Here is a 21,882-nt window from a genome sequence, read left to right as displayed (position 1 = left end):
ACAGGTACTCCCTCGTGCCAAACCTGGTTTCAGCACCGTCAGCTGTTTCCGGGTTGTGTCAAACTCGCTGAGACGCCTATGCTTGCCCCGTCGTGTTGCGGTCGGGTTAGCCAACTCCAGGGTGCCTCCAGTTTAGGAGCTTCCTATGTGGGCTGCATGAATTGGTAGTCAAGGCTGGTTCTGTAGTGCCAGTAGGCCCAGCTCCCCCTGTAGGACTGTTGGGGTTCGGTAACTGCGGCTGCCTCGCGGCCTAGCTGTTCTCTCCTCTCCTGTGGGCCTTCGGGTCCACCACCTGGTTCCAGCACCGTCAGCTGGTTCCAGGCCGAGCCTTTGGCTTAGGTGCCTCCTCCTGGGTATCCGAGTTCCGCCAACGTCAGGCGGTCCTTGGTAGTGCTTTTAAGCGCGGGCACCTACAGCTTAGTAACCGGGTTCCAGCACCGCCAGTGGTCCTCGGTCGTGCCATTGGCTCTTGCACACTGGGGCAACGCATCTGGGTTCCAGCACCGCCAGCTGGTTCTCGGCAGTGTTCTTGACACAGGTACTCCCTCGTGCCAAGCCTGGTTTCAGCACCGTCAGCTGTTTCCGGGTTGTGTCAAGCTCACTGAGACGCCTATGCTTGCCCCGTCGTGGTGCGGTCGGGTTAGCCAACTCCAGGGTGCCTCCAGTTTAGGAGCTTCCTATGTGGGCTGCGTGAACTGGCAGTCAAGGCTGGTTCTGTAGTGCCAGTAGGCCCAGCTCCCCCTGTAGGACTGTTGCGGTTCGGTAACTGTGGCTGCCTCGCGGCCTAGCTGTTCTCTCCTCTCCTGTGGGCCTTGGGGTCCACCACCTGGTTCCAGCACCGTCAGCTGGTTCCAGGCCGAGCCTTTGGCTTAGGTGCCTCCTCCTGGGTATCCGAGTTCCGCCAACGTCAGGCGGTTCTTGGTAGTGCTTTTAAGCGCGGGCACCTACAGCTTAGTAACCGGGTTCCAGCACCGCCAGCTGGTCCTCGGTCGTGCCATTGGCTCTTGCACACTGGGGCAACGCATCTGGGTTCCAGCACCGCCAGCTGGTTCTCGGCAGTGTTCTTGACACAGGTACTCCCTCGTGCCAAGCCTGGTTTCAGCACCGCCAGCTGTTTCCGGGTTGTGTCAAGCTCACTGAGACGCCTATGCTTGCCCCGTCGTGGTGCGGTCGGGTTAGCCAACTCCAGGGTGCCTCCAGTTTAGGAGCTTCCTATGTGGGCTGCATGAACTGGCAGTCAAGGCTGGTTCTGTAGTGCCAGTAGGCCCAGCTCCCCCTGTAGGACTGTTGGGGTCCGGTAACTGCGGCTGCCTCGCTGCCTAGCTGTTCTCTCCTCTCCTGTGGGCCTTCGGGTCCACCACCTGGTTCCAGCACCGTCAGCTGGTTCCAGGCCGAGCCTTTGGCTTAGGTGCCTCCTCCTGGGTATCCGAGTTCCGCCAACGTCAGGCGGTCCTTGGTAGTGCTTTTAAGCGCGGGCACCTACAGCTTAGTAACCGGGTTCCAGCACCGCCAGCTGGTCCTCGGTCGTGCCATTGGCTCTTGCACACTGGGGCAACGCATCTGGGTTCCAACACCGCCAGCTGGTTCTCGGCAGTGTTCTTGACACAGGTACTCCCTCGTGCCAAGCCTGGTTTCAGCACCGTCAGCTGTTTCCGGGTTGTGTCAAGCTCACTGAGACTCCTATGCTTGCCCCATCGTGGTGCGGTCGGGTTAGCCAACTCCAGGGTGCCTCCAGTTTAGGAGCTTCCTATGTGGGCTGCGTGAACTGGTAGTCAAGGCTGGTTCTGTAGTGCCAGTAGGCCCAGCTCCCCCTGTAGGACTGTTGGGGTTCGGTAACTGCGGCTGCCTCGCGGCCTAGCTTTTCTCTCCTCTCCTGTGGGCCTTGGGGATCCACCACTTGGTTCCAGCACCGTCAGCTGGTTCCAGGCCGAGCCTTTGGCTTAGGTGCCTCCTCCTGGGTATCCGAGTTCCGCCAACGTCAGGCGGTCCTTGGTAGTGCTTTTAAGCGCGGGCACCTACAGCTTAGTAACCGGGTTCCAGCACCGCCAGCTGGTCCTCGGTCGTGCCATTGGCTCTTGCACACTGGGGCAACGCATCTGGGTTCCAGCACCGCCAGCTGGTTCTCGGCAGTGTTCTTGACACAGGTACTCCCTCGTGCCATGCCTGGTTTCAGCACCGTCAGCTGTTTCCGGGTTGTGTCAAGCTCACTGAGACGCCTATGCTTGCCCCGTCGTGGTGCGGTCGGGTTAGCCAACTCCAGGGTGCCTCCAGTTTAGGAGCTTCCTATGTGGGCTGCGTGAACTGGTAGTCAAGGCTGGTTCTGTAGTGCCAGTAGGCCCAGCTCCCCCTGTAGGACTGTTGGGGTTCGGTAACTGCGGCTGCCTCGCGGCCTAGCTGTTCTCTCCTCTCCTGTGGGCCTTGGGGTCCACCACCTGGTTCCAGCACCTTCAGCTGGTTCCAGGCCGAGCCTTTGGCTTAGGTGCCTCCTCCTGGGTATCCGAGTTCCGCCAACGTCAGGCGGTCCTTGGTAGTGCTTTTAAGCGCGGGCACCTACAGCTTAGTAACCGGGTTCCAGCACCGCCAGCTGGTCCTCGGTCGTGCCATTGGCTCTTGCACACTGGGGCAACGCATCTGGGTTCCAGCACCGCCAGCTGGTTCTCGGCAGTGTTCTTGACACAGGTACTCCCTCGTGCCAAGCCTGGTTTCAGCACCGCCAGCTGTTTCCGGGTTGTGTCAAGCTCACTGAGACGCCTATGCTTGCCCCGTCGTGGTGCGGTCGGGTTAGCCAACTCCAGGGTGCCTCCAATTTAGGTGCTTCCTATGTGGGCTGCGTGAACTGGCAGTCAAGGCTGGTTCTGTAGTGCCAGTAGGCCCAGCTCCCCCTGTAGGACTGTTGGGGTTCGGTAACTGCGGCTGCCTCGCGGCCTAGCTGTTCTCTCCTCTCCTGTGGGCCTTGGGGTCCACCACCTGGTTCCAGCACCGTCAGCTGGTTCCAGGCCGAGCCTTTGGCTTAGGTGCCTCCTCCTGGGTATCCGAGTTCCGCCAACGTCAGGCGGTCCTTAGTAGTGCTTTTAAGCGCGGGCACCTACAGCTTAGTAACCGGGTTCCAGCACCGCCAGCTGGTCCTCGGTCGTGCCATTGGCTCTTGCACACTGGGGCAACGCATCTGGGTTCCAGCACCGCCAGCTGGTTCTCGGCAGTGCTCTTGACACAGGTACTCCCTCGTGCCAAGCCAGGTTTCAGCACCGTCAGCTGTTTCCGGGTTGTGTCAAGCTCACTGAGACACCTATGCTTGCCCCGTCGTGGTGCGGTCGGGTTAGCCAACTCCAGGGTGCCTCCAGTTTAGGAGCTTCCTATGTGGGCTGCGTGAACTGGTAGTCAAGGCTGGTTCTGTAGTGCCAGTAGGCCCAGCTCCCCCTGTAGGACTGTTGGGGTTCGGTAACTGCGGCTGCCTCGCGGCCTAGCTGTTCTCTCCTCTCCTGTGGACCTTCAGGTCCACCACCTGGTTCCAGCACCGTCAGCTGGTTCTCGGCAGTGTCTTTTGCTCTTGTACCTTCTGCTCCCCATCCTGGTTCCAGTACCGTCAGCTGGTTCCGGGCAGAGCCTTTGGCTTAGGTGCCTCCTTCTGGGTATCCAAGTTCCACCAACGTCAGGTGGTCCTTGGTAGTGCTTTCGGGCACGGGTACCTCCTGCTTAGTAACCGGGTTCCAGTAACGTCAGCTGGTCCTCGGTAGTTCCATTGGCTCTTGGACCTTCGGCTACCCATCCGGGTTCCAGTACCGTCAGCTGGTTCTCGGCAGTGTCTTTTGCTCTTGTACCTTCTGCTCCCCATCCTGGTTCCAGTACCGTCAGCTGGTTCCGGGCAGAGCCTTTGGCTTAGGTGCCTCCTTCTGGGTATCCGAGTTCCGCCAACGTCAGGCGGTCCTTGGTAGTGCTTTTTAGCACGGGTACCTCCTGCTTAGTAACCGGGTTCCAGTAACGTCAGCTGGTCCTCGGTAGTTCCATAGGCTCTTGAACCTTCGGGTAGCCATCCGAGTTCCAGTTCCATCAGCTGGTTCTTGGCATTTTCTCAGCCTTCTTGTACCTTCTGCTACATTTCCAAGTTGAAGACCCTAAAGTCGACGACCCGGAAGACCACCCCGATGACGACGACGACGACCCGGAAGACCACCCCGATGACGACGACGATGACGGCGGAGACGACGACGGCGGAGACGACGACGGCTGAGACGACGACGGCGGAGATGACGACACTGGAGACGACGACCCTGGAGACGACGACATGGAAGACCGAGAAGCAGAAGAACAAGAGGCTGCAGAACAAAGAGCAGAAGAACATTAAGCATAAGGCTTAATATCAGAGCAAAAGATATTATCTAAATTATATGCAGAAGAAGACTAAGCAGTGTATGGGGGTGAGTCCGTTCCTCCTCGTGGTGCCCCTGGATAAAGCCTGATGCTGCAGGCCAAACTGAACGCGGACAAATGTAACTTTTGTGACTGGCAGAACGGAAGGTGTAATCTTCCAACTTTTATAGATAACAACTACGGGAATGCCTGTCACAAATGAGAATATGATGAAGAAGTAGAATAGGAAGAATAATAACAGTGGAATGAAAAGAATATGTAGAATAGGAAGAATAATAATAGTTGAATAAAATGAATATGAAGAATGTAATAAAAAAAAAAAAAAAAGGTAAAGGATGAAGAAGAAGATGAATAAGGTGAAGAAGAAGTTGATGTCAAAGATGCTGATGATGATGAAGATGAAAGTGTGGGAAAAGAAAAAAAAAAAAAGAAAAAAAAGAAGGGGAAGGGCGTGGAATAGTGAAACATCAATATCTGACAAAATAAAAAAAAAATTTACATAGTCAATATCTTTGTCACTCCGAACGTCTTAAAAAAAAACAAAAAACATGCTATTCTATTTGATTGGGATAAACCTCTATGACTTTAATGTCTCCGCCACCTCCCCAAATACATCCGGCATTATTCTTAGTTGTTTTCCTTCATGTAGAATGAACCTACAAGGCAAGAAAGGGTTTATTTTAATTCCGATATTTTGGTCCCATTGACTTGCATTGGGATCGGGTATCGGTATCGGCGATATCCGATATTTTTTGAATATCGGCCGATCCTATCCGATACCGATACTTTCCGATATCGGAAGGTATCGCTCAACACTAGTGATGACGTAGCAGTCTCGCGTAATGCTACATCATCTGGGGTCATTGTCTCGAGGCATCACTGGGAACGGGAGTTGCCGGGAGCATCGCGAGGATTGGGAAGGGTGGGGGGCCGCTGGAAGGTGAGAATATCACGATTTTTTATTTTTTTAAATTATTTATAAGATTATATCTTTTTACTATTGATGCTGCATAGGCAGCATCAATAGTAAAAAGTTGGTCACACTTGTCAAACACTATGTTTTACAAGTGTGACCAACCTGTCAACCAGTTTTCCAAGCTATGCTACAGATTGCTTGGAAAACCCTAGCGCTTTGCAAGCTAATTACGCTTGCAAAACACTAGTGTTTAGCGGGAAAATGCATGCCAATTCCGCATGCATTTTACCCGCTGAATGGAGTTGCGGAATTGCCACGGAAATTTCTGCAGCAATTCAGCAACATGTGCACATAGCCTACAAAAAAAAGTTTCTCCTTACCAGGCCGAGGTCCAGCCGTGTCCTCTACTAAGATTCATCTGAGGCATGGACCTTCGTTCCGGCATATGACAGTGACGTCATACGCCGGCGACGTGCGTGCTGACGTCAGCTGCCAGCCCATGATTGGCTGGCGGCTGTTAACTGTTGCTGTGCAGAAGGACTCCCGCATGGCAACAGATTTTAACTGAACGTGCTTCTGAAGGCGCGTGATCAGTTACTGAAGCTGGGCCCCATACACCAGTAAGGGCAGTAATGCCCTGATGGCGACCCTGGCTGCGTATATGCATGTATCTGTTTGTGTGTGCATGTGACTGTATGTATATATTCACTATGTATGTGTGCTATAGGTATCTACATATGTGTATGTGTAACATAAGTTTGTGTCACATAATGTGTATGTAGTATATACATTCATAAATCTTGTCAGTGTAGATGAGAGTTCATCATAGGCGTAAACATCACCCAACAAAAGAGCAAAATGCTGCTTATTCATTAGTTGATTAGATTGTTCTCACTGGAACAAAAATCATTGCTCTCAGCAGCATATCACCTGGAGTAAACTGCAGATGTGCTGCTGATAACATGATACCTGGGGACAGATTGATTTACTAGTGATAGTTCTGTGCCCATTATTCTTTGTCAGACTGTGTAAGGCTAGTTTCACACTAGCGTTTTGAGGAGCTGCGGAGGGCTGCGGACTTCCTCCGTGAAGCCCCGTCCTCGGCCGCACCTCCGCCGCTAGCTCCACCTACTTCTGCATGCGGCGTGCATGCGGCCTGCATACCTATCTTTAACATTAGGTACGCAGGTCGTGCCGCTGTATGTGGATGCTTCCACATGCGTCGTTTTGACGATGCGGAGAAAAAAAATTGCTACAAGCTGCGTCCTACTCTGGTCGCCACATCGTCAAAACGACGCATGTGGAAGCATCCGCATACATCAGCACGACCTGCGTACCTAATGTTAAAGATAGGTACGCAGGCCGCATGCAGAAGTAGGCGGAGCTAGCGGTGGAGGTGCGGCCGTGGGCGGGGCTTCACGGAGGAAGTCTGCAGCCGTCCGTAGCGCTAATGTGAAACCGGCTTAAAGAGGCTGGAACAAGCGCCGAATCATTTTAATATTGCCGATCAAGCTCATTTAACAGTCTGAACTCAGCGCATATAAATGCAACCAAATGTTTCTTTGTGATGGTGAAAAATGTTAGCATTTTGGGTCCCACTTTAAACTTTTGTCTCCTGTCTAAAATCAGCCCTGCTGGAGAGTTTTAGAAAACAGACTTATTTCACTTCTCACATTTCCAGCACTATCCCTACCTATTCCCAACCTACATAAACTCTCCATCTTGCTGATACCCATTGCTGAGCCTGTTGCTGCAATGTTTTCTCCATAGCGCTGCATCTACTTTTTTATGCGGCAACAGTACTCCTCTTTGTACCCACATAGTAATAATGCCACATTTGTGGGTGTTTGGATGGTACGGGTACCCAACAAAATAATAATTTGGTATCAATTAATAATGCCCTAGTGCTCCAAAGAATAATCATGTTCCTTCAATGCCCCATAGAAAGTAATAATGCCCCCTGAACATTGTTAATGCCCCATTAAAAGTAATGAAGCTACCTGAGCCCTCCACAAATATTAATAGCCTTTTAGCACCCCTGAGAGCATATAAATATAGTCATGGTGGAGGGAATTATGAACAGCTCCAACTGTTAGTCAATTTTGCAGCAAACTCTTCGGGCCTCTGCTATTTGGAGCACTATTGCGTGAAAGAGTGGGGAAAGGATGCTAACTCTAAATCTGCTGATGCAATCCTACCCAAAAATACTGAATTAAGTCATAAATTCACAGGGTACTTTAACAAAGCATTAGTTTAAGGGTCTGTATATTTATGCAACCACATTATTTTCGTTCTTTATTTATCTTTTTCTACCTGAAAAGATTTCAGTTTGTTTTCCAATTGAATTGTACAGATTATGGGCTCGATCACACCACGGCATACATCAGATGAGTGCTATCCCATTTTTTATTGGATAGCGCTGGGACCAATGTTATTTAAAGGGTTACTGATTACTGATTTTTTGGTGCGGTTTTGATTCAGTTTTGATGTGTTTCAGCTTTTGGTGCAGTTTTGATGCGTTTTTGATGCAGTTTTTTGGCGGTTTAGATTCGTTTTTTGATGCAGTTTTTGGTGCGGTTTTTATGCAGTTTTTGGTGCAGTTTTGATGGGTTTTTAATTCAGCTTTTGGTGCAGTTTTGATGCATTTTTGATGCAGTTTTTTGGCGGTTTTGATGCGTTTTTGGTGCAGTTTTTTATTCATTTTTTTGGTGCAGTTTTGATGCAGTTTTTGGTGCGGTTTTTATGCGTTTTTGAATGCTTTTTTGTATGCGTTTTTGAAAGCTAAATGAAGATGTATTATTGAACAAAAAAAAAGATTTGTGATGTCATTATTGTCCAACATCCTCTTTTACATTTGTCCCCACACTCCATTACACACACAGATAGATAGATGGATGAGATATATAGATAGATCTACATATAGATAGATCTATAGATGCATACATCTATCTATTCATATATCTATCTATAGACATATCTGGATAGATATATCTATGGATAGATATATCAATTGATAGATGTATGGATAGTGTAGGGTGCGCGTCCACTGTCCGGATTACATCTGGATTAGCTGCAGATTGGATGCTGCGTACTTGTAGTCCCATCGGATGATGCCTGCACACACGCACACCCCTCCAAAGACCCCCAGCACAGACCCGCACACACCCTGACAGCCCCGCACACACCCGAACAGTCCCGCAAACACACTGACAGCCACGCACACGCCCAAACAGTCCTGCACACACATACACCCACACAGTCACCGCCCACACAATTCCCTCCTCCCAAACTGCAGCGTTTCTCGGACCCACATCCGCAGCAAAACTGCAGATCTTTTTTACATCTGCAGCTTTGCTGCGGATGTGCCCGAATCAATGCAAGTCTATGGGTGCAGAAACGCTGCAGTTCCGCACAAAAAAAGTGACATGCTGTGGAAAAAAAAGCTGCGCTTCGGTGCGGCCTTTTCTGCAGCATGTGCACAACAAGTCTGCGGCTCCCAAAGTCTTACATTGGTTGTGCACTACACTGCGGATTTGATGCAATTCCGTGCAGCAAAAAAGCTGCGGATCTGTAATCAAATCCGCAACGTGTGCACACAGCCTTAGCAATTTAGTGAACCTAGCAAAAAAGCCAAGCAAAAAACAAGTGTGGGATTGCACTTTTTTGCAATTTCATCGCACTTTGAATTTTTTTCACATTTTCTGTTACACGACATGCTAAAACCAATGGTGTCGTTCAAAAGTAGAACTTGTCCCGCAAAATATAAGCCCTCACATGGAAAAATTATGGCTCTGGAAAGAAGGGGAGCGATAAACGAAAACGAAAAAAGCTCCAGGAGTGAAGGGGTTTAGAAACATGGATATGGACATATCTATGGAAATAGACATAGATATATAGATATATTAGATGTTGGTCCGATTCTAACGCATCGGGTATTCTAGAATATGTATGTATGTATGTAGCAGCCACATAGTATATAGCACAGGCCACGTAGTATATAGGAGTACTACGTGGCCTGTGGTATATACCATGTGGCTGCTATATGCATACATACATATTCTAGAATACCCGATGCGTTAATATAGGCCACGCAGTAAATAACACAGCCGACGTAGTATATAACACAGCCCACACAGTATATAGGAGCCACGCAGTATATAGCAGCCACGCAGTATATAACACAGCCCACGTAGTATGTAACACTGGCCACGTAATATATAACACAGCCCATGTAATATATAGCACAGCCCACATAGTATCTAATAGTGGCCATGTAGTATATAGCACGCAGTATAGAACACAGCCACGTATAACACTGCCCATGTAGTATATAGCAGCCATGTAGTATATAACGCAGCCCACGCAGTATAGTATCTAACACTGGCCAGGTAGTATATAGCAGCTGCGCGGTATCTAACACAGCCCACGTAGTATTAAGCAGTGTGGGCACCATATCCCTGTTAAAAAAAAAAAATTTAAATAAAAAATACCGTAGTTATATACTCACCCGCCGGGATCCAGCGTAGATCCAGCGAACCTCTGGCGATGCGCACGAGGCTGCCGCCATCTTTCGTTCCCAGGATGCATTGCGAAATTACCCAGATCACTTAGCGGTCTCGCGAGACCGCTAAGTTTTCTGGGTAATTTCACAATGCATCTCTGGGAATGGAAGCTGGCGGCAGGCGCGAGCGCATCGTCGGACTACGGGAGGTGAGAATAGCAGGTTTTTTGTTTATTTTAATTATTTTTAACATTAGCTCTTTTTACTATTGATGCTGCATAGGCAGCATCAATAGTAAAAACTTGGTCACACAGGGTTAAAAGCGGCGGTAACGGAATGAGTTACCCGCGGCATAATGAGGTCCGTTACCACTGGCATTAACCCACTGTGAGCGGTGACTGGAGGGAAGTATGAAGCGGGCATTGACTGTGGGGAGTATGGAGCGGGTACCGGGCACTGACTGCAGGGGAGTAGGGAGGGACTAATCAGACTGTGGCCGTCGCTGATTGGTCGCGGCAGCGATGACAGGCAGCTGGCGAGACCAATCAGCGACTTGCATTTCCATGACAGAGGCCGCGACCAATGAATATCCGTGACAGACAGAAAGACAGACAGACGGAAGTGACCCTTAGACAATTATATAGTAGATCTGTATGTATCTATCTATCCATCCCATATCTATCTATCTATCTATCTATCTATCTATCTATCTATCTATCTATCTGTGTGTAATGGAGTGTGGGTTGGACAAATGTAAAAGAGGAGGTTGGACATAAATTACATCACAAATCTTTTTGAAGATAGAGGAGGGAGAGGAGAGAGGGGTTTGGGTGTGTTTTGGAGTGGGTGTGTTAGGTTCGGGCTTAGAGGCAGTGCAAAGCATCATGGAACTTGTAGTATTAGAGCACAATAAGTCAGGAGAAAGGAAGTTGGCGATTACCCCCATGAGAGCTGGATCCAGCACTAAAGATGTGCTGCTACAGCATGATAAAAGGTAATATTGCTAAAATAAACACAGTGGATGTTTTCAGTGGCACATAATAGCAAGATTTATGAAAGAAAAAAAAGTTATAATAGTGGACAACTTCTTTAAGTTATGTGTAATAATGAGAAGTGACACAGGGAAAAGTATTGGACACGCTTAGGCCTCTTTCACACTTCCGTCGTGGGGCCTCCGTTGCAATCCGTCGTTTTGGGCAAAAAACAGATCCTGCAAATGTGCTCGCAGGATGCGTTTTTTGCTCATAGACTTTTATTAGCGACGGATTGCGACGGATGGCCACACATCGCGTCCGTCGTGCGACAGATCCGTCGTGTTTTGGCGGACCGTCGTCACAAAAAGTTCAATGTAACGTTTTTTTGTGCGCCGTGTCCGCAATTTTCTACCGCGCATGCGCGGACGAAACGCCGCTCCCTCCTCCCAGGACTGCAGTAATTTCACAACATGCGTCGGTACGTCGGCCCGATGCATAGCGACGGACCCGTACCGACGCACGTGTGAAAGAGGCCTTACTGAAATTTATTTAATACTCTGTACAAAAGCCTCTGCTGGTGATGACAACCTCAAAACACCTCCTGTATGGAAAAACTAGTTAAGTGCATTGCTCAGGTGTGATTTTGGCCCAATCTTTCACACATTCTTCAAATTCTGAAGGTTCTGTGGGTTTCTTCTATGGACTCTGAGCTTTAGTTTCTTCCATATATCTTCTCTTGAATTCAGGTCAGGTGATTGGCTGGGCCATTCTAGCAACTATATTTGCTTTCTCAGAAACCAATTGAGAGTTTCCTTGGCTGTGTGCTTAGGATCAATGCCTAGCTGAATTGTCCACCCTTGTTTCATCTTCATCATCGCTGTAGATGGCAGTAGGTTTTAATCTAGAATGTCTCGGTACATTTGTCCATTCATCCTTCCATCAATGATATTAAGTTTGTCAGTGCGTTATGCTGAAAAACAGCCCCACATCATGATGTTTCCAGCTCCAAACTTAAACTCTTAGTATTGTGTGTTTGGGGAGATATGGCCTCCAAACATGGGGTGTGTTGTGGCAACCAAATTTTGGTCTCATCTGATTAGAAAATATTCTTACAGCATTTCACAAGCTTGTCTAAATGTTGTTGAGCAAACTTTAAACACGCTTGAATGTGCTTTTAGTTCAGGAATGGAGTTTAGCATGGCGAGTGTACATACAGGTCTTAGAGGTTGAGTGCATTCCTTATTGTGTTCTTTGAAACAATTGTACCTGATGATTTCAGGTCTTTCTGCAGCTGTCCACAGGTAGTCCTTGGCTCTTGGACAAGTCTTCTGCTAATTGTTTTCACTCCCCTGTCTTAAATCTTGCAGGGAACAACGTTTGTGGTGGTTTTTGGTGAAATTATGTTCTTTCCACTTCCAGCGTCAAAATTGACTTGTAGGATTGCTACCTTCCAATAGGTGGCACTAGAGTTCAAGCTCTCTTCCTTTCTGAAGAGACAATTTGCATAATTAGCATATTACCCAGAGGAGCATTGCAGCTTTAAGTCTCCTCATCTCGGCATGCTTAGCATGTCGATTTCCGCAAGGAGAAACAACACTTCTTGGACAACGGTCTGAAGCCTCTCACACAGCCAAACCATATCTCCGCTTTGCACTGATGAGGGGCAGTATCCCGAAACACAGTGTCTCCAAATTGAGATTCTGGTTTGGTTATTATCCTAACTCATGTGACAAGGCTCGTTAAACGGTCAACATTGACTTGTAGGATTGCTACCTTCCAATAGGTGACACTAGAGTTCTAGTTCTCTTCCTCTCTGAAGAGACAATTTGCATAATTAGCATATTACCAGAGGAGCATTGCGGCTTTAAGTCTCCTCATCTTGACATGCTTAGCATGTCGATCTCCGCAAGGAGAAACGACACTTCTTGGATTCCAATTCCAGGTAATAGCTCCAACAGTGCTCACTGGAACCTTCAGTAGTTTAGAAATTCTTCTGTAACCAATTCCATCAGTTTGTTTTGCAACAGTAAGGCTGCGGAGATCTTCAGTCATCTCACTGGTTTTACCCATCATGAGATGTTTCTTGCGTGGCACCTTGGTAATGCACCTTTCTTCACGTGTTCAATACATTTACCCTGTGTTATTTCTTATTATTACACATAATTTATTAATTGATGGACAACTATGGTTTGATTTCTTTACCTGTGTGTATTAACCCCTTCATGACCCAGCCTATTTTGACCTTAAAGACCTTGCCGTTTTTTGCAATTCTGACCAGTGTCCCTTCATGAGGTAATAACTCAGGAACGCTTCAATGGATCCTAGCGGTTCTGAGATTGTTTTTTCGTGACATATTGGGCTTCATGTTAGTGGTAAATTTAGGTCAATAAATTCTGTGTTTATTTGTGATAAAAACGGAAATTTGGCGAAAATTTTGAAAATTTCGCAATTTTCACATTTTGAATTTTTATTCTGTTAAACCAGAGAGTTATGTGACACAAAATAGTTAATAAATAACATTTCCCACACGTCTACTTTACATCAGCACAATTTTGGAAACAAAATTTTTTTTTGCTAGGAAGTTATAAGGGTTAAAATTTGACCAGCGATTTCTCATTTTTACAACGAAATTTACAAAACCATTTTTTTTAGGGACCACCTCACATTTGAAGTCAGTTTGAGGGGTCTATATGGCTGAAAATACCCAAAAGTGACACCATTCTAAAAACTGCACCCCTCAAGGTGCACAAAACCACATTCAAGAAGTTTATTAACCCTTCAGGTGCTTCACAGCAGCAGAAGCAACATGGAAGGAAAAAATGAACATTTAACTTTTTAGTCACAAAAATGATTTTTCAGCAACAATTTTTTTATTTTCCCAATGGTAAAAGGAGAAACTGAACCACGTACGTTGTTGTCCAATTTGTCCTGAGTACGCTGATACCTCATATGTGGGGGTAAACCACTGTTTGGGCGCACGGCAGGGCTTGGAAGGGAAGGAGCGCCATTTGACTTTTTGAATGAAAAATTGGCTGCACTCTTTAGCGGACACCATGTCACATTTGGAGAGCCCCCGTGTGCCTAAAAATTGGAGCTCCCCCACAAGTGACCCCATTTTGGAAACTAGACGCCCCAAGGAACTTATCTAGATGCATAGTGAGCCCTTTAAACCCCCAGGTGCTTCACAAATTGATCCGTAAAAATGAAAAAGTCCTTTTTTTTCACAAAAAAATTCTTTTAGCCTCAATTTTTTCATTTTCACATGGACAACAGGATAAAATGGATCCTAAAATTTGTTTGGCAATTTCTCCTGAGTACACCGATACTTCACATGTGGGGGTAAACCACTGTTTGGGCACATGGTAAGGCTCGGAAGGGAAGGAGCGCCATTTGACTTTTTGAATGAAAAATTATCTCCATCGATAGCGGACACCATGTCGCGTTTGGAGAGACCCTGTGTGCTTAAACATTGGAGCTCCCCCACAAGTGACCCCATTTTGGAAACTGGACCCCCCAAGGAACTTATCTAGATGCCTAGTGAGCACTTTAAACCCTCAGGTGCTTCACAAATTGATCCGTAAAAATGAAAAAGTACTTTTTTTTCACAAAAAATTTATTTTCGCCTCAATTTTTTCATTTTCACATGGGCAATAGGATAAAATGGATCCTAAAATTTGTTGAGCAATTTCTCCCGAGTACGCCGATACCTCATATGTGGGGGTAAACCACTGTTTGGGCACACGGCAGGGCTCGGAAGGGAAGGCGCGCCTTTTAACTTTTTGAATGGAAAATTAGCTCCAATTGTTAGCGGACACCATGTCGCATTTGGAGAGCCCCTGTGTGCCTATGCAATGGAGCTCCCCCACAAGTGACCCCATTTTGGAAACTAGACCCCCCAAGGAACTTATCTAGATGCATACTGAGCACTTTAAACCCCCAGGTGCTTCACAGAAGTTTATAATGCAGAGCCATGAAAATAAAAAATAATTTTTCTTTTCTCAAAAATGATTTTTTAGCCTGGAATTTCCTATTTTGCCAATGGTAATAGGAGAAATTGGACCACAAATGTTGTTGTCCAGTTTGTCCTGAGTATGCAGATACCCCATATGTGGGGGTAAACCACTGTTTGGGCGCACGGCAGGGCTCAGAAGGGAAGGCACGCCATTTGGCTTTTTAAATGGAAAATTATCTCCAATCATTAGCGGACACCATGTCGCGTTTGGAGAGCCCCTGTGTGCCTAAACATTGGAGATCCCCCACAAATTACCCCATTTTGGAAACTAGACCCCCAAAGGAACTAATCTAGATGTGTAGTGAGCACTTTGAACCCTCAAGTGCTTCACAGAAGTTTATAACGCAGAGCCATGAAAATAAAAAAAAAAAATTATTTTCTCAAAAATGAATTTTAGCCCGCAATTTTTTATTTTCCCAAGGGTAACAGGAGAAATTTGACCCCAAAAGTTGTTGTCCAGTTTCTCCTGAGTACGCTGATACCCCATATGTGGGGGTAAACCACTGTTTAGGCACATGCTGGGGCTCGGAAGTGAAGTAGTGACGTTTTGAAATGCAGACTTTGATGGAATGCTCTGCGGGCGTCACGTTGCGTTTGCAGAGCCCCTGATGTGGCTAAACAGTAGAAACCCCCCACAAGTGACCCCATTTTGGAAACTAGACCCCGAAAGGAACTTATCTAGATGTGAGGTGAGCACTTTGAACCCCCAAGTGCTTCACAGAAGTTCATAACACAGAGCAGTGAAAATAATAAATACGTTTTCTTTCCTCAAAAATAATTTTTTAGCCCAGAATTTTTTATTTTCCCAAGGGTTACAGGAGAAATTGGACCACAAAAGTTGTTGTCCAGTTTCTCCTGAGTACGCTGATACCCCATGTGTGGGGGTAAACCACTGTTTGGGCACACGTGGGGGCTCAGAAGGGAAGTAGTGACTTTTGAAATGCAGACTTTGATGGAATGGTCTGCGGGCGTCACATTGCGTTTGCAGAGCCCCTGGTGTGCCTAAACAGTAGAAACCCCCCACAAGTGACCCCATTTTGGAAACTAGACCCCCAAAGGAACTTATCTAGATGTGTGGTGAGCACTTTCAACCCCCAAGTGCTTTACAGAAGTTTATAACGCAGAGCCGTGAAAATAATAAATACGTTTTCTTTCCTCAAAAATAATTTTTTAGCCCAGAATTTTTTATTTTCCCAAGGGTTACAGGAGAAATTGGACCACAAAAGTTGTTGTCCAGTTTCTCCTGAGTACGCTGATGCCCCATGTGTGGGGGTAAACCACTGTTTGGGCACACGTGGGGGCTCAGAAGGGAAGTAGTGACTTTTGAAATGCAGACTTTGATGGAATGGTCTGCGGGCGTCACGTTGCGTTTGCAGAGCCCCTGGTGTGCCTAAACAGTAGAAACCCCCCACAAGTGACCCCATTTTGGAAACTAGACCCCCCAAGGAACTTATCTAGATATGTGGTGAGCACTTTGAACCCCCAAGTGCTTCACAGACGTTTACAACGCAGAGCCGTGAAAATAAAAAATCATTTTTCTTTCCTCAAAAATGATGTTTTAGCAAGCAATTTTTTATTTTCTCAAGGGTAACAGAAGAAATTGGACCCCAGTAATTGTTGCGCAGTTTGTCCTGAGTATGCTGGTACCCCATATGTGGGGGTAAACCACTGTTTGGGCACACGTCGGGGTTCGGAAGTGAGGGAGCACCATTTGAATTTTTGAATACAAGATTGGCTGGAATCAATGGTGGCGCCATGTTGCGTTTGGAGACCCCCTGAAGTGCCTAAACAGTGGAAACCCCTCAATTCTACCTCCAACACACCCCTAACCCTTATCCCAACTGTAGCCGTAACCCTAATCACAACCCTAACCCCAACACACCCCTAACCACAACCCTAACCCCAACACACCCCTAACCCTAACCACAACCCTAATTCCAACCCAACTCTAAGGCTATGTGCCAACGTTGCGGATTCGTATGAGATTTTTCAGCATCATTTTTGAAAAATCCGCGGGTAAAAGGCACTGCGTTTTACCTGTGGATTTACCGTGGATTTCCAGTGTTTTTTGTGCGGATTTCACCTGTGGATTCCTATTGAGGAACAGGTGTAAAACGCTGCGGAATCCGCACAAAGAATTGGCATGCTGCGGAAAATACAACGCAGCGTTCCCGCGCGGTATTTTCTGCACCATGGGCACAGCGGATTTGGTTTTCCATATGTTTACATGGTACTGTAAACCCGATGGAACACTGCTGCGGATCCGCAGCGGCCAATCCGCACCGTGTGCACATAGCCTAATTCTAAAGGTATGTGCACACGCTGCGGAAAACGCTGCGGATCCGCAGCAGTTTCCCATGAGTGTACAGTTCAATGTGAACCTATGGGAACCAAAAATCGCTGTACACATGCTGCGGAAAAACTGCACGGAAACGCAGCGGTTTACATTCCGCAGCATGTCACTTCTTTCTGCGGATTCCGCAGCGGTTTTAGAACTGCTCCAATAGAAAATCGCAGTTGTAAAACCGCAGTGAAATGCGCAGAAAAACCGCGGTAAATCCACGATAAATCGGCAGCGGTTTAGCACTGTGGATTTTTCAAATCCGCTGCGGAAAAATCCGCATAGGACCAGAATACGTGTGCACATACCGAAACCCTAACCCTAGCCCTAACCCTACCCCTAACCCTAACCCTAGCCCTAACCCTACCCCTACCCCTAGCCCTAACCCTACCCCTACCCCTAACCCTACCCCTAACCCTACCCCTAACCCTAACCCTACCCCTAACCCTACCCCTAACCCTACCCCTAACCCTAACCCTAGTTCTTACCCCAACCTTAGTGAAAAAAAAAAAAATTCTTTATTTTTTTTATTGTCCCTATCTATGGGGGTGACAAAGGGGGGGGGCATTTACTATTTTTTTTATTTTGATCACTGAGATAGGATATATCTCAGTGATCAAAATTCACTCTGGAACGAATCTGCCGGCCGGCAGATTCGGCGGGCGCACTGCACATGCGCCCGCCATTTTGGAAGATGGCGGCGCCCAGGAAAGAAGACGGACGGACCTCGGGCGGCCAGGTAAGTATAAGGGGGGGGAGATCAGGGCACGGGGGGGGCGTCGGAGCACGGGGGGGTGGATCGGATCATGGGGGGGGGTGGATCGGAACACGGGAGGGAGGATTGGAGCACGGGGAAGGATTGGAGCACGGGGTGAGGGATCGCTGTGCGGGGGGGGTGGATCGGAGCACGGGGGGGGGGGTCGCTGTGTGCGGGGGGGGGATCGGAGTGCGGGGGGGTTTGATTGCAGCACAGGGGGTGTGATTGGTGCACGGGGAAGCGGACAGGAGGACGGGGGAGCGGAGCACAGGACGGAGGGGAGCGGACCACAGATCGGGGGGCTGGGGGGGCGATCGGAGGAGTGGGGTGGGTGCACATAAGTGTTTCCAGCCATGGCCGATGATACTGCAGCATCGGCCATGGCTGGATTGTAATATTTCACCAGTTTTTTAGGTGAAATATTACAAATCGCTCTGATTGGCAGTTTCACTTTCAACAGCCAATCAGAGCGATCGTAGCCACGAGGGGGTGAAGCCACCCCCCCTGGGCTAAACTACCACTCCCCCTGTCCCTGCAGATCGGGTGAAATGGGAGTTAACCCTTTCACCCGGCCTGCAGGGACGCGATCTTTCCATGACGCATATGCTGCGTCATGGGTCGGAATGGCACCGACTTTCATGACGCAGCGTATGCGTCAAAGGTCGGGAAGGGGTTAAAAGGGTTGTTACCGATATCTTGTGAGAATTTCAGATCAATAGCGGCTTTAGAAATATATATATATATCTTGACGCTGAGTGCAGAATTGTCATTTTGTAGTAGCCTGAGCCTGTGAGGTAATAACGACCCTCAGTGCCCCTTGTACCTCACAGCTAGGTGAGGGCATCTCCGTGCACTGAGTGTGAGTGGCAGGGGAGGGTGGGATAGTAGGAATAGGAGGGACACTGTGCCTGTGAGGTAACCACCCTCAGTGCTCCTTATACCTCACAGCTAGGTGAGGGCATCTCCGTGCACTGAGTGTGAGTGGCAGGGGAGGGTAGGAGTAGGAGGGACACTGAGCTTGTGAGGTAACCACCCTCAGTGCCCCTTGCACCTCACAGCTAGGTGAGGGCATCTCCGTGCACTGAGTGTGAGTGGCAGGGGAGGGTGGGATAGTAGGAATATGAGGAACACTGTGCCTGTGAGGTAATGACCACCCTCAGTGCCCCTTGTACCTCACTGCTAGGTGAGGGCATCTCCGTGCACTGAGTGTGAGTGGCAGGGGAGGGTGGGATAGCAGGAATAGGAGGGACACTGTGCCTGTGAGGTAACCACCCTCAGTGCTCCTTATACCTCACAGCTAGGTGAGGGCATCTCCGTGCACTGAGTGTGAGTGGCAGGGGAGGGTGGGATAGTAGGAATAGGAGGGACACTGTGCCTGTGAGGTAACCACTCTCAGTGCTCCTTATACCTCACAGCTAGGTGAGAGCATCTCCGTGCACTGAGTGTGAGTGGCAGGGGAGGGTAGGAGTAGGAGGGACACTGAGCTTGTGAGGTAACCACCCTCAGTGCCCCTTGCACCTCACAGCTAGGTGAGGGCATCTCCGTGCACTGAGTGTAAGTGGCAGGGGAGGGTGGGATAGTAGGAGTAGGAGGGACACTGAGCTTGTGAGGTAACCACCCTCAGTGCCCCTTGTACCTCACAGCTAGGTGAGGGCATCTCTGTGCACTGAGTGTGAGTGGAAGGGGTGGGTGGGATAGTAGGAATAGGAGGGACACTGTGCCTGTGAGGTAATAACCACCCTCAGTGCCCCTTGTACCTCACAGCTAGGTGAGGGCATCTCCGTGCACTGTGTGAGTGGCAGGGGAGGGTGGGATAGTAGGAATAGGAGGGACATTGTGTTTGTGAGGTAACCACCCTCAGTGCCCCTTGTACCTCACAGCTAGGTGAGGGTGTAACACCCCAGGTAACCGGTTGTTACAGTGATATTGCCTTCCTTTCGGGGAGGGTGATATCATGCTTGGAGGCAAGGAGGATTCTCTTTACCTGGTAAGCACCTGCATGCAACACATTCCAAATCCAGGCCAGAAGGGGGAGTTCTGAACCCGGATTCAGGGGAGCGTCCCCCAGCTATATGTTTTCTGGTATGGAGGAGGAGCTAGGCAGTTGTTGAGAGACACTGAAGAGAGAAGGAAGTCAGAGAGCAGACAGCGGAGCTGGCAGCCAGGACTGAGCTGCAGCTCCAGGGAATGAAGTAAACCTGAAGGGCTGGAATGCAGAGGAGCTTGAGAGGAAAGGAGCACAGTGGAAGAGAAGGGGCTCAGAGGGGAACGGTAGCTGGACACCCTCAGAGCCAGAGCGCAGAAACCAGGTACCGGGAGCCTGAGGTCGTGTTGTTCTCCAGGACGCACGGCAGAAACGGAGGGCATAGGACTGTATGTTAATTGCCCACACCAAGTCTGAGGTGAAGCAGTAACCTGAGAGCCGGGTAATGATAGAGACCCTATAAAAGGGCTCGCACTGCCTATCGTACAGACATCTGTCTCAGGACAGGAGAGAGGGGACCTTGCCAGCCAGCTACAACCAGCAGGGACCTCGCCAACTAGCGCAAATAGGAAAGGCTTACGGACCTCACCTGAGAGAGGGACCCTCTATTGCCTCCCAGCCGGCTGGACCACAGCTACCCCTGCACTTGGTACCCTGGACTGAGGCTGACTGCTACCATCAGTAAACCAGGTAAACACTGCAAACCTGTATCCTGGTTCCTTACTATACCATCCACCACACCATCTGTGCCTTATACCTTGGGAGTCCTGGGGACCCTGCTTCACCTGTGGGAAGCGTCACCATCTTGCTGATTAATATCACCCCAGAGGACCCCTTTAAGCAGTGTCGGTCCCTACTGACCGAAAACCACTGGTGGCGTCATGAACATAGACATTACAAATCCCCTTAAAGACCTTTCCCTTTAATTGGGAGCCCAGGGCCATGGACCGGGTCGCAGCCACCGTGACATCCCCTTTAAGTACCGGACCCGGTACCGAGTAACCCACGGCCCTGGTAGGGCGTTCCAAGGGCATCTCCCTGCACTGAGTGTGAGTGGATAGGGTGGGATAGTACGAATAGGAGGGACACTGTGCCTGTGAGATAACCACCCTCAGTGCTCCTTGTACCTCACAGCTAGGTGAGGGCATCTCCGTGCACTGTGAGTGGCAGGGGAGGGTGGGATAGTAGGAATAGGAGGGACACTGTGCCTGTGAGGTAATAATCACCCTCAGTGCCCCTTGTACCTCACAGCTAGGTGAGGGCATCTCCGTGCACCGAGTGTGAGTGGCAGGGGTGGGTGGGATAGTAGGAATAGGAGGGACACTGTGCCTGTGAGGTAATATCCACCCTCAGTGCCCCTTGTACCTCACAGCTAGGTGAGGGCAGGCTCGGACTGGCCCACCGGGGAACCGGAGGATCCTCCGGTGGGCCCTGGCACTGACACCTGCTGGCAGGGCCTCCCCCCGCTCCAGGGCCCCCTCCCCCCCCCGCCCGCCTTGAATACTCACCCTGCCTGCTCCAGCGATGGTCTCGGCGTCTGCACTGCAGCTCGTCCTGAACGAGCTGTCACGTGACACCGCTCATTAAGATCATGAATATGCGCATATTCATGATCTTAATGAACGGTGTCACATGACCGCTCAAGCAGGAAGAAGGTGCTGCGCCGGCGCCGCCGCCTGGAGTCGGGACAGAGCGCGAGGGATGTCGGCACGGCCGTGCAGTGGGACAGGTGAGTATGAGGGACGGGGGAACGGGGGGGATGAAGGAGGACATAAGCCGGCTCGCCGAGCAGGAGCGGGTGCGGGTGCAGAGAGATAAGCCTGCATACAGGGGGGAATATAAGCCATGCAGGGGGGAATATGAGCCATGCATACAGGGGCGGAATATGAGCCATGCATACAGGGGGGAATATAAGCCATGCATACAGGGGGGGGGGGATATGAGCCATGCATACAGGGGGGGGGGATATGAGCTATGTATATGGGATAGGAGGGAGATGAGCCATGCATACAGGAGGGGGGTCATTATA

Source organism: Ranitomeya imitator, chromosome 1 (genome assembly GCF_032444005.1).
Source record: "Ranitomeya imitator isolate aRanImi1 chromosome 1, aRanImi1.pri, whole genome shotgun sequence".
In the NCBI taxonomy this organism is placed as follows: Eukaryota; Metazoa; Chordata; class Amphibia; order Anura; family Dendrobatidae; genus Ranitomeya; species Ranitomeya imitator.
Note: the sequence above shows the minus strand (reverse complement) of the source record.